At 34.1% G+C, this 12,677-nt stretch overlaps 1 pseudogene; it reads left to right on the top strand.

Annotated features, from left to right (window-relative positions):
- The first annotated feature begins 1,018 nt into the window (after positions 1-1,018).
- Positions 1,019-12,390, top strand: LOC121994850 (annotated as a pseudogene).
- Positions 12,391-12,677: the final 287 nt, after the last annotated feature.

The following is a 12,677-nucleotide window of genomic DNA, read 5'->3' as shown; positions in this document are numbered from 1 at the left end:
CAGGGGTTACCAGGACGCATCATTGGCATCATATACATGATGCATTTATTGCTTGTGTTTGTGCTTGCTGCATTTATATGCTGTATATTGTTTAGATGCCTATGTTTGACATGCATACAGGATTTCTATGCCACTCGGACTGTTGTCCTTATACCCAGGTCCTGATTAGTACAGTTTTTCTCTTGTTTACTTCAGTTGCATTACATCCTTTTATATCAGGAGACTGTACGCATGATTAGTGCTAGATGTTATTTCCCTACTTTGCATATTAGTTGTACCTGCTGAGTGTTGGACTCACCCCGCCTCCATTGTTGTTATTTTTCAGGTTGATGTTGTCAGGAGAGAGTTCCAGTTGCTGGTCCCCTGCAGACCACGAGGACTTGTTGACTTTTTGTTTTTAGTTTTTCTTCTTATTTGACTATGTTTAGACTTGGCTTGTTTGATACTTGGATATTGTAAGGATTCTTATAATTGATGAATTTTCGTATGGTTTGGATTTGTTTTACTACATGCCTGCCTAGACGGCAGAAGAGGTAAGTTGATTTGATCGTCGGATTTGTGCTTTATGGGTGTAGTGGAGTAGGGTTGATTTCGAGTCATCGTATTTTTATTCTAGTTTGTTATCTATTTAACTGCATGGATGACTGTGTGATATATTTTTATTATTGTTATTATTCCAGCCGCATATGGCTGAGGTATATGGTGGTGTAGAAAGTTTCAGATTGTCCTTCGTACAGGGGAGATGCTGCCGAAATTTCTTCGGACAGGGACTCCTCCGGGGCGTGACACTAACAAGTTTAAAAATTTGTAGGCCAAGAAGCTTCTTTAAGGAAAAAGGAAAATAAGGTGCTACAATTGCAATCAAGGACATGTAAATGCCAACTACTCGAAGCTGAAGAAAAGGGAGAAAGAGAAGATCAAAGGGGCAAACCTGTCAAAGCATAAGAACCTCAAGGCGACTTGGGATGAAACGTCATCATCTGAATCTGAGATAGAGCAATACGCCAAACTAGCATGAATGACGACTTACCAAAATGAAGACAACAAAAGTTCAGCTGACAGGAGCATCGAGAGAACCAATAAAGAAGGAGCATCGAACTACGAGTTTGACACGGTAAGTAAAGTATGTAACCTCTCATTTGAGCAATTATATGAAGTTGTGCAAATGCTATGTAGATCCTTATGGAAAAATAGAACGAAATATATAAATGGAATGAAGAAAAATGCATTTTTATTAGAAGATCTTAATAAAGTTAAAATTGAAAATACATAGTTAAGAGGTAAATTAGAATTATTCAAAAATTCTGCATGCTTAATTCCAAACATTATTCGTAGTACAGATTTTAGAAATTATAATAATGGACTTAATTGCTATTTGAAAAATCATAGGGTCAAATTATGAAAATAGCTAGAAATAATATTTTTAGAAAATATTTGATAAATCCAGTAAATAAGAACTTATTTTGGATACCAAAATCTATACAAAGTTGTTAAATTCATTTCATGTGTATGACATATTCTTGAAAATCTATTTAAAACCCTAAGAATATTTCCCAATATTATTATTATTATTATTTCATATTTTTCCTAATATTTATTTGATGTGATCAAAGGGGGGAGAGGGAATAAGCTAAGGAGGAGATACACTTAGTATAAGATTTTATGTTCTATATTTGTATTTACTTATCTTTATTGCAAATTTAAAATGTTTTATTATTTGTTTACCGTAACTTACCTTGGGTTGATTATGTCAAAAAGGAGGAGATTGTAAGTATTCTAGATTAGTTTTGATGTGGTTAATCGAATTAAGTTAGGTCATACTGTTTTGATGCCTTATGTGTAAGTGTGCAGAATTTAGGAATACAAGAAGTCGGGCAGAAGATGCAGCTAGCAAGAAAAATGACATGAGAATTAAGTCGACAAGATCGATGCATCCTAGGGATGAGGTGCTGTGGAAGAGTACACCAGTGGATGAGAAGGAAGCGTGCAGTGTTTCCAAGGGACCAGAAGTCGAGGAGGAACACTACTCGAGGAGAAGGCTGAAGTTAGGTTCGGGTGAACTCAACTCTGGATAGCTGGAGAATCTCCTAAGTGACTGAAGAAGCAGTCAAACAAGTCAACACAGAGTTGACTATGTCTAGGTACTTGGACCAGGTCCAGACGCCTGGAGTCTAGGTACTCAGACCAGGTCTAGGCATTCGGATCAGTTCGGGCCAAGTCAGACACCTGTTCAAGTCGTTACAGTGAGGATCAACTTCGGAGTCTACATCAGTAAGACTCCAGGTGCCCGGACTAGGTCCAGGCACCCAAACACTAATAAGTCATTGACAAAGAGCCATTGTAGAGTGTATTGAGGTGACCACATCTAGGCACCAGCACTAGGTCCAGCGACCGGGAGCTGCCACGTTAGCAAATGGCAATTTTCAATCAGTGGGTTATAAATAGTGCCCTGGTCCTCAAAGATCAGTATAGCACACACTGTATTCAAAATTCCTTTATGTTTTTATTCATTCTTTAATCTGTGTAAGAGGCTGCTCTGCCTACAATGAAGGAGAATCTTAGTGAGTTATTATTTACCTTGGATTAATAACCTTCCCGATTATAACTAAGTAAAATAATGTTTAAAGTTAAAAAAAAGTTTAAAGTCTAAATAATACTTTTTAAAGATAAAATAATCTAAAAATATATATTTTTTAATTTAACAAAATTTTATTAAAGTGAAAAATAATATTTAAAAGAATTTTTCAAAATGATTTAAAGTTTTTTTTATAAATAATTTTTAAGAGAGTTTTTAAAATAATTTTTAAAAGAGTTTGAGAAATGATTTTTAAAAGGGTTTAAAGTACTTTTGAAAAGAGTTTTTAAATAATTTAAAGAATTTTTAAAATAATTTTAAAAGAGTTTTTAGATAATTTTTAAAAGAATTTTTAAATACATTTTAAAAGAGTTTTTAAAATGATTTTTAAAATACTTTTTAAAAAAATAATTTTTAAAAGAGTTTTTTAAAATTAATTTTTAAAAGATTTTTTTAAAAGAATTTTTAAAAGAATTTTTAAATAATTTTCGAAAGAGTTTTAAAATAATTTTTAAAAGTTTTTAAAATGATTTTTAAATAATTTTTAAAAGAATTTAATGATTTTTTAAAAATTTTTAAAAGATTTTAAAAGTGATTTTTAAATAATTTTTAAAAGAATTTTTAAGTTTAAAATGATTTTTTAAAATAATTTTTAAAAGATTTTTAAAATGATTCTTAAAAGATTTTTAAAAGAATTTTTAAAAGTATTTTTAAATTATTTTTAAAAGGATTTTTAAAAAGATTTTTAAATGATTTTAAAAATAATTTTTAAAATGATTTTTAAAATGATTTTTAAATTATTTTTATAGGAATTTTTAATAGGATTTTTAAAATGATTTTTAAAGTAATATTTAAAAGGATTTTTTAAATGATTTTTAAAAGTTTTTTAAAATAATTTTTAAAAGGATTTTTAAAATGATTTTTAAATGATTTTAAAAGGATTTTTAAAAGATTTTTAAAATAATTTTTATAAGTATTTTTAAAAGATTTTTTAAATAATTTTTAAAAGTTTTAAAAATAATTTTTAAATAGATTTTTTTTAAAATAATTTTTAAAATGATTTTTAAAATTTTTAAAATGATTTTTAAAATTTTTTAAAATAATTTTTAAAAGGATTTTTAAAACGATTTTTAAAATAATTTTTAAGTTTAAAATGAATTTTTAAAGTTAATTTTTTTTTTGAGTTAAAATGAATTTTTTAAAGTTAATTTTTAACATACTTTTTTAGTTTAAAATTAATTTTTAATGTTAATAAAAATGATATAATTTTAATTAAAAAAATAAAATTTTAAATTTAATTTTAATTCAAAATTTAATTAAATTTAATTTAATTTGATTTAAATTTGTTTTTAAATTTGATCCTTTAATCATCTCATCCGATTTAAATTATCAATCAGGGATTTCTATGATTTTGTGAGATTAATTAGATTCAATTATTGGTTTTTGTTTAACTTTGTATTAGATTCAGGTTTAGCTTTGGGCTCAACAAATAGACATTTTCGGATAAACTTCTGGGCTATGGTGAGTCACGTGGGCATCATTAGAGTAATCATGCTTTCGAGGTTTTTCAAATAGTCCTATCCACGAAACTTAGTACAAAACCTTGGTCTAACTAGTTAGAATCCGTAAGTGGTAGCTTCGGCTAGTTCCACTTAGCCAAATGCACCAGGTCGAAACCATATCTTCCTAGACATGCATAGACTAAGCTTCCCTAACGTACTATAATCCAAAACTTTACCAGTACCGTGGGTCAAGTTAAACTCGGTCCCTTTTTAACTAGTCCTAATTATCCTGTCGAGTAGGTTTGTTTGGATTATCCTGTCGGGTAGGTTAGTTTTGGAGGTGCCAACTATTCTGGAGACTCCCCCTGAATTATTGGCTTTCCTTTTAAGATTTTTTGTATGATTGAAGTTAGTTTCAGTTGAGATTTAATATTTAATTTGTAATTTAAATTTAAATTTTTAATTTTGAATTAATTAAATTGGTCAAATTATCTTTCTTTAAACAAGTATATTTAATATTTAAATTTTCTTTCAATTTTAATTTTATTAAGTTAATTGAATTATCTTTCTTTAATAGATTATTGTTAATGTTTAAGTTTTTATTATTTTTTAAATTTGAATTAATTAAATTATTATATTTTCTTAAAGGTTTATCTTTTATCCTTTCATTAATTGTAAACTGACTAGCTCTTTTCTTGAGTACCCGTACTTGCTCCGTGTCAGTGGGTAGAGTACCCTGTTGTAAGAATAAGATGATTGGTATTCTCCAGTTACTTTATAGCTCCAGGTCAGCCTATTGCTCAATGCAAGCTACTAATAGTGGTTCCTCCATAGGCTTTTCCAAATTCTAGGGAATTATAGCATAAGCGAATTTGGCAAACTCATCTGCTATTTGATTATCTAATAGGGAAATCTTCTGTATGCTCACTTCCTGGAATTTAGCTTTTAATTTGTCAAAGGCTTCTGCATATAACTTAAGCCGCTCATTGTTAATCTCAAAGTTGCCAGACAATTGTAGAGTCGTTAATTGAGAATTTGAGTAGATTAAAACACGGGCGGCTCCAACGTGCCGCGCAACCTACAGTCCTGCTATCAAAGCCTCATATTTTGCTTCATTATTGGTTGCTCAGTAATTTAATCGAACAAATAATTGCATTCGATCCTCTCTGGGCAATATAACAAGAATATCTATTCCACTACCCTGCCGAGTAGAGGATTCATCTACATATATCTTTTACATTATCTCTGGACCTTGTACTTCTGTTATGAAGTCAGCTAAGACTTAAACTTTGATGGCTATACGAGGTTGGTATTGTTGGTTGCTACTCGGAATATCGTACTGGTTCCCCTGTACAAAAATTTTGTATAAGTTCTGAACCATTCCTAACAACCTATTGTGTTCTTTAAAAATTAAATTTGGAATCGTAAACAGAACTTAACATTATTGATTCCAAATTCAACTTATCTGTTCTTAGAGGTTTAGACTTGGATCGCAAACGATGCTTAACATTATTAATCCAAATCCACATATGTTACAAATTCAATTAAATATTAATTTCAGATATCGGCTTCCAGGTTAAACATGGCGAGGCACTAGGCCTTCTTGGGTATGGGAGCATCCACCACTTCCTAGACAAAGCCTTTCAACGAAATTCAATATTTAATTTCCTTATAGTAACCCTAGGTTTAACCAAAAAGAACAATCGAATCACAAGTTCGAAAAACAAAAGAAACACAAAATCGAAAACATAAATTCGATTACCTAGATTTATTAGCCTCTTGTGTTTGGTATTTCAAGATCTAAATAAAAGGATGAACTAGTTATGATGTGGAAACTCATAACTAGTTATACCTTTTATAGCTTATAGACCTCATGATCTTCTGCCCTATTTCTCTTCTTATCTCGGGCGTCGTGTGGGCGACGATTACCGAGACGAGAAATCACCCAAGCCTCCTTCTTCTCCTTGCAAGTTTCGGCCACTAGGAATCTCCTAGAGATGAAGGTCTTCGGCCACCAACCAAGCTCCAAGGGATGCTAGGAAACAATGTCTCCAATCCCTTCTTCTTCTCTAAGAAAAATCCGACCACCAAGATCTCTCCAAGAAGATGATGTTGCCGACCACTTAAGAAGAAGAATAGGGGAAGAGGAAGAAGAGAGGGCCGGCCACCACCAAGGAAGAGAGGAATAATAGAAGATATGTTATGAGGTGAGTCACCTCTACCCTCTCTTTTATATTCCTTGGTCTTGGCAAATAAGGAAAGTTTTAATAAAAACTTCCTTATTTTCCTTGCCAATGAAAGGAAAATTTAATTAATTAAAAAAATCCTTTTAAACCTTTCAATGGTCGGCCACATCATGTCTTCCAAACAAGGAAAATTTTAAACACAAAATTAAAACTTCCTAATTTGTTTCCGGAAATTTTTTAAAATAAAAATTTCTCTTTAAAAATTCCCTTCATGGTTGGTCATAAAAGGAAACTTTTATAAATTAAAATCTCTCTATTAAAACATGTGGATGATTTACAAAAAGGAAAGTTTTATCTAAAATTAAAATCTTCCTTTTAACTATAAATAAGGAAAGATATCAAATCTTTCTCTTAATCTTTTGTAGAAAACTATAAAAGGAAAGATTTATAATTTTAAAACTCTCTTTTAAAATCATGAGAATGGTTACAAAAAGGGAAAGTTTTATCAAAAATTAAAATCTTCCTTTTAACTACAAATAAGGAAAGATATCAAACATTTCTCTTAATCTTTTGTAGAAAGCTATAAAAGGAAAGATTTAAATTTTAAACCCTCTTTTAAAACTATGACTTCCACATTAGGAAAGATTTTAAATAAACTCCTTTTATTTAATTTTGGCCGGCCACCTAAGCTTGGGTTCAAGCTAGGGCCGACCACCTACTTGACCCATCCAACCTTGGTTTGGTCGGCCCTAGCTTGGGCTTCAAGATAAGCTTGGATGGCCACCTTAAGGTGGGTAAGAAGGTGGGTATGAGTGGGTATAAGACTTTATAAATAAGAGGTTACGACAGGGATCGAGAGGAGGAATTGGTTTTGGTCTCCTGATGAACTTGAGCTTCCCGTGTTCACCCTGAACACCCAACTCGAGTTCATTAATAATATCTCATTCCACTAAAGAGTTATTATTGAACTACCGCATCAATCCCATATTACTATTTGAGCTTCTTCTTATCATGAGTGTGTTAATCTCCCTGTATTTAAGATATAGAATGCCCACTAATTAAATGATTTACTGACAACTCACTTAATTAATATCTAGCTCCAAGAGTAGTACCACTCACTTTTATTGTCATGTCGGATTAAGTCCACCTGTAGGGTTTACATGACAATCCTTATGAGCTCATCTTGGGGACATCATCAACCTAGATTACTAGGACACAATTTCATTTTATAATCAACAACACACCATATAAACAATACCATTTCCTAACTTATCGGGCCTCTTGATTTATCGAACTAAATCTCACCCATTGATAAGTCAAAGAAATAAATATTAGATATATGTGTTTGTTATTATATCAGGATTAAGAGCACACACTTCCATAATAATAAAAGTCTTGTTCTTTCAGTCAGTATAAAAAGAACTTACCTTAAATGGTCATGCTCAATACACTCTGAGTGTACTAGTGTAATTTTATAGTTAAGATAAACTAATACAAAATTACACTATGACTATTCCAATGATTTGTTCCTTTCCATCTTAGTCGTGAGCTACTATTTATAATTTATAAGAAATTGATAACATGATCTTCTGTGTGTGACACCACACATCATGTTATCTACAATATAAATTAATTGAACAACTACACTTAGCATACAAATGTAGACATTTGACCAATGTGATTCTTTATTTCAAAATAAATGTTTAAAAAAGCTAGAATTTTAGTATACACTCTAACAGGTATTGTATATTATACTTACTAAGCCCAGTTGTCCATTTGATCAATCTTCTAGACGCCTTAGGGTTAACAGGCACTCAGCCTAAAGTGCCTAACAGTATGATGATTGAATGCGACAAACAATAAGGACACAACCTTGAGCAGCCAAGACCAATCTATACACCAATTTCTCGAGTACGGTGTAGCGGAACTCTACTCCCTTTAATAAATGATTCAAAAAATATACAGGTTGTTGCTCTTTTCCCTCCTATCTCACCTACACTTAACTAATAACATGTTCATTAGTTGACAATTAAACCTATCAAGTTTCACCCACTATTAGCTTAGCTAGGATGGACAGATCTGACAAATAATTCTTCAGCTCCTTGAACACCTTTTCGCAGTCGGCATCCCACTAGAATTTGATTGCTCGACGAAGTATTTTAAAGAAAGGCAGACTTCGATCAGTCAATTGGGAGATGAAGCGAGATAGCATAGTAATTTGGCCAGCCAATCTTGGTTCTCTTTCAGGATGCGTGGGGGAGCCATGTTTTGTAGAGCTTGTACTTTACTAGGATTGACTTCGATCCCTCGCTCTGTGACTATGTAGCCCAAAAATCTTCCATTTCTAGCTCCGAATAAACATTTGCAAAGGTTGAGCTTGAGCCCATATTGCCTCAAGGTTCTGCAGGTTTCTTCTATGTCTTTGATCAAATCTGCAGCCTGAAGAGATTTGATGAGGATATCATCCATGTAGACTTCCATGTTCCGCCCAATTTGCTTTTGATGGACCATGTTCATAAGTCTTTGATCTGAGATGAAGCTCCTCAATGATCCTGTGCACTATCAGACGATCCAACGAAGCGTTAGTGACCAAAGACCAGGAAAGGGGTCCCTGGCAAGACCCTCCGATGCTCAAATCAGTACAATTCCTTGCAAATGGAAGAAGAACAGTAGTGGATGTGTGAATGAAGGTCTTAAATGCAAAAATTGCATACCTTGCTAATGGAGAGGACCCCACCTTTTTATACCACCTCCCACGATCTCCGTGACCATGAGGTGGCTTTATGCGTCAGAGTTTGTTAGGTAGTTCCTCGAAGAGCTTCCAAGGAATTTTTTTGTACTCGTAGATGCACCTCTTTTACCGTTTATAACTAAACCTTTTCTGAAGTCATTAGAGGGAGATGTCGTTATAGATGAATCACCAATGAGAAACCAGATTCACTCCGGAGGAGCTTCCAAAGGAATATTCCCCAACAATTATGTCAGGCTGTTAAAATGTTGTTGATTGTTTGTCTGCTGAATATATCTTGGTCGGTTCGTAAGGTCAGCCATATTACTTGACATTGTATTCTGTCATAGTATCTCGGCCGGTCCATAATGTCAGCCACATTGCTTGCTATTGTATTAATCTACTTTGTCATATGTTGAGTACTACAAAGATCTGTTCAGAGACTAATATAGTGGCCACAGTATGTCAAAACTTCATTCAAGAAGTCATATGTTAAATTATATATATTAGAGCTTTATTTTAGAGATAATGTGACATTAGTTAACTTAAACTTGGTAGACCCGTGCTCAACTGAGTGAATATATAGAGTTTCCTAAGGATACATGTCTTTAAACTCGTCTGGTCTTTTGCCCAGTCAAGCCCGCCCGGTCTTTACCAGACCGGGCGTACACAGACAACTTTATGTTCGATCGGCCTTCATCCGGACGATCTTATATTAAGACTTTTATGAGGCCAAGTGTCTTTAAGTCTGCCCGATTTTTACCTGACCGGGAGTATACAGATAGCCTTGTGTTCTATCGACCTTCATCGAGCTGATCTTATACTAAGACTTCTATGAGGTAAAGTATCTTTAAGCCTGTCCGAGCTTTACTCGGCCGAGCATACATGGAGCACCTTATGTTTGATCGGCCTCTATCCAGTCAGTTTTATGGTAAGGGGTTTTCAAAAAGTTTAAACGCTTAGAGCTTGGTCAGATTTTCACTTGGTCAAGCTCCCTTACATTCGGCTGGCTACTTGAGTAATCAGATATATTATTTATGGTAAGGGCTTTATGGGTAGTCGGCTTTATTCGATCGGGCGTCAATAGACAACCTTGTGTTCGATCGACCTTCATTCGACTTATCTTATACTAAGACTTTTATAAGGCCAAGTGTCTTTAAGCCCGCCTGGTCTTTACCTGACCGGGGGTACACAGACAACCTTATGTTCGATTGACCTTCATCCAGTTGATCTTATACTAAGACTTTTATGAGGCCAAGTGTCTTTAAGCTCGTCCAATTTTTACCTGGCGGGGCGTATACAGATAACCTTGTGTTCTATTGGCCTTTATTTGACCGATCTTATACTAAGACTTTTATGAGGTCAAATATCTTTAAGCCTGTCTGAGCTTTACTCGTCGGGGCATACATGGAGAGTCTTATGTTCGATCGACCTCTATCCAGTTTTATGGTAAGGGGTTTTCAGAAAGTTTAAACGCTTAGAGCTTGGTCAGATTTTCACCTGGTCAAGCTCCCTTACATTCAGTTGGCTACTTGACTAATCAGGTATATTATTTCCTGATTTTCAAAGTAAGACGTTAGAGTCCTTATATCTGACCGGCTTTATGTCCAGTTGGCTTTATTCGAGCGCCCTACTTTGTAACCACTCGGTTAGGACCCTAAAGTTTTTATCATGGGGCGATTGACAGAGTCATATGAGAAGTGCTCCCTCATTCTGATTTTGATCCCCACCTTATCTAACTTTGACCATCACGTTATTAGATCCATTTGTCATAACCCGTATCAATCTAATTGCACTTACCTAGCATCTTAGGTTGTGAACATAAATGGTGCTTTAAGATTCATGCAAGAATTCACTTTAAGACATGCGTAAACATAGTGGGTAGCCGTCACGGCCAGTCTAACTCCCTTTTTAGGAAAAATCTGTGGATATGTTTGTCTGCTAATTAAAATTGTGATATTTATTAAGTTTTTCTCACGCACGATATGATTTTACACAGGATTTGCAGATTAAGCAGAAGCATCTTGTAACTTTTTCTGTTGGATATGACATGAGAATGAATATTGATATTGCAATTAAAAAGTTAGTAAAGGGCCTTTAAATATACGCCCCTTGTTATGTTAGATTGAAAATTAGACATCTTATTCCACTCATTTACACTCATGTAATTACTCAATCTATTTTTTGTTTCTCAAGGAACTTTTATCAGATTTTGACAGTAACTAATGAGCGTTTCTATTTCTGCTGTTCTCTAATTTCTAACTGTTAAAAAGATTTTTCTTAGTGTATCTAAGATTTCATTGTCACGGTTCTCAGAAAATTTTACAATCTTGTTGTTCCACTACGACGGTCGCACAAGTGAATGGGACGAATTTGAATGGTCCAAGAAGGCTATTCATGTCAGTGCCATAAAACAGACTAAATGGTGTGTGGATCCTGATTCCATTTCTCAGCACTTGCTCTTTGTTTGATAATCCAGCAGTTAACAATTCTTATCCTCCTAATTGATACTTAAAGGTGGTTCGCAAAACGATTTTTGCATCACGTCATTGTTGCTCCATACGAGTACATATTCATTTAGGATGAAGATCTGGATCTTACTCATCTTGATGGAGAAGAGTAAGTTTTTTTTACTTGTTCATGCCTGCATTCAAACCCTCATGTTAATTTGGTAAAAAGGCATGGGCTGGAGATCTCCCAACCTGGTGCTATGCCAGGTAATAGAAGTTTGGTATGGCGAATGACAATAAGGCAAACAGGAAGTGAAGTCCATAAGTGAGTTTCAAGTTGGCTTATCTGTTTAGCTTCTGGTTTTCTTTAATTTGAATGCATTAACAACCAAAGGTTTCGATAACTGGATGACAACGATGTCAGTCATCACTGTCCATTCCATGATGTTCTACTGTAACACTGTCTAGTCGATGGCATCGTCCAAATTTTTTTCTTCCATTAACCATTCGACCATTGGACCCTAAGTAGCATGAGTTTCTACCTTTATAAACGATAGAAAAGAATACTTAGCTAGGAAGCCTTGCATTTTCAGAATCAACCTACGAGACAAACTGTGCACGTCGAGCCAAAGTTCAGCAACACTTTCCATACCATCTCTTTGCGAATCACACCTTAGTTTCATCAGCAACACTTTTTACTTCTGATACAGTTTCATTGAGATGGCACCTGGCATTGCATATGGCACATGATTCAGGTATGCTTGTTTACTTCATGTTCCTTACTGTGTCGATTCTGCATCTTCGAACAGATCCAAAGTTGTCACCATTGCTGCAGAATGACTTGGTTGATGGATGGGGTCTCGACTTCTCACTCAGAAGATGTGTGGAGGTACTTGTGGCAGTTTGTTGCTTCTCCAATTTTTAAAGTAGTTTTGATGATTTCTGTTTACTGATTAAAGGAGGCTCATGAGAGAATGGGACTGGTGGATTCTCAATGCATCATTCATCGAGAAGTTCCTTCATTGAAAAATCAGGTTGGAGATTTTTTTTGAATCTTTAATGAAGTTGGACTTGGTTCTTGTGGCAGTTCTTGATGAATCTTTTGTTCATCATGAAGCAATTCCTCATTTGTAATGATTCTTTCTAACATTTTATTGCCTGATAGGTGCTCGCTCGATGTAAAGCTGAGCAAGAACAGATGGTAGCTCGGGTATTGCCGCGCCCCCATTTGGTCGG

This window comes from Zingiber officinale, chromosome 6A (genome assembly GCF_018446385.1).
Source record: "Zingiber officinale cultivar Zhangliang chromosome 6A, Zo_v1.1, whole genome shotgun sequence".
Taxonomy (NCBI): domain Eukaryota; kingdom Viridiplantae; phylum Streptophyta; class Magnoliopsida; order Zingiberales; family Zingiberaceae; genus Zingiber; species Zingiber officinale.
The sequence above is the reverse complement of the archived record's forward strand: the minus strand, read 5'-3'. Positions and strand labels throughout refer to the sequence as shown.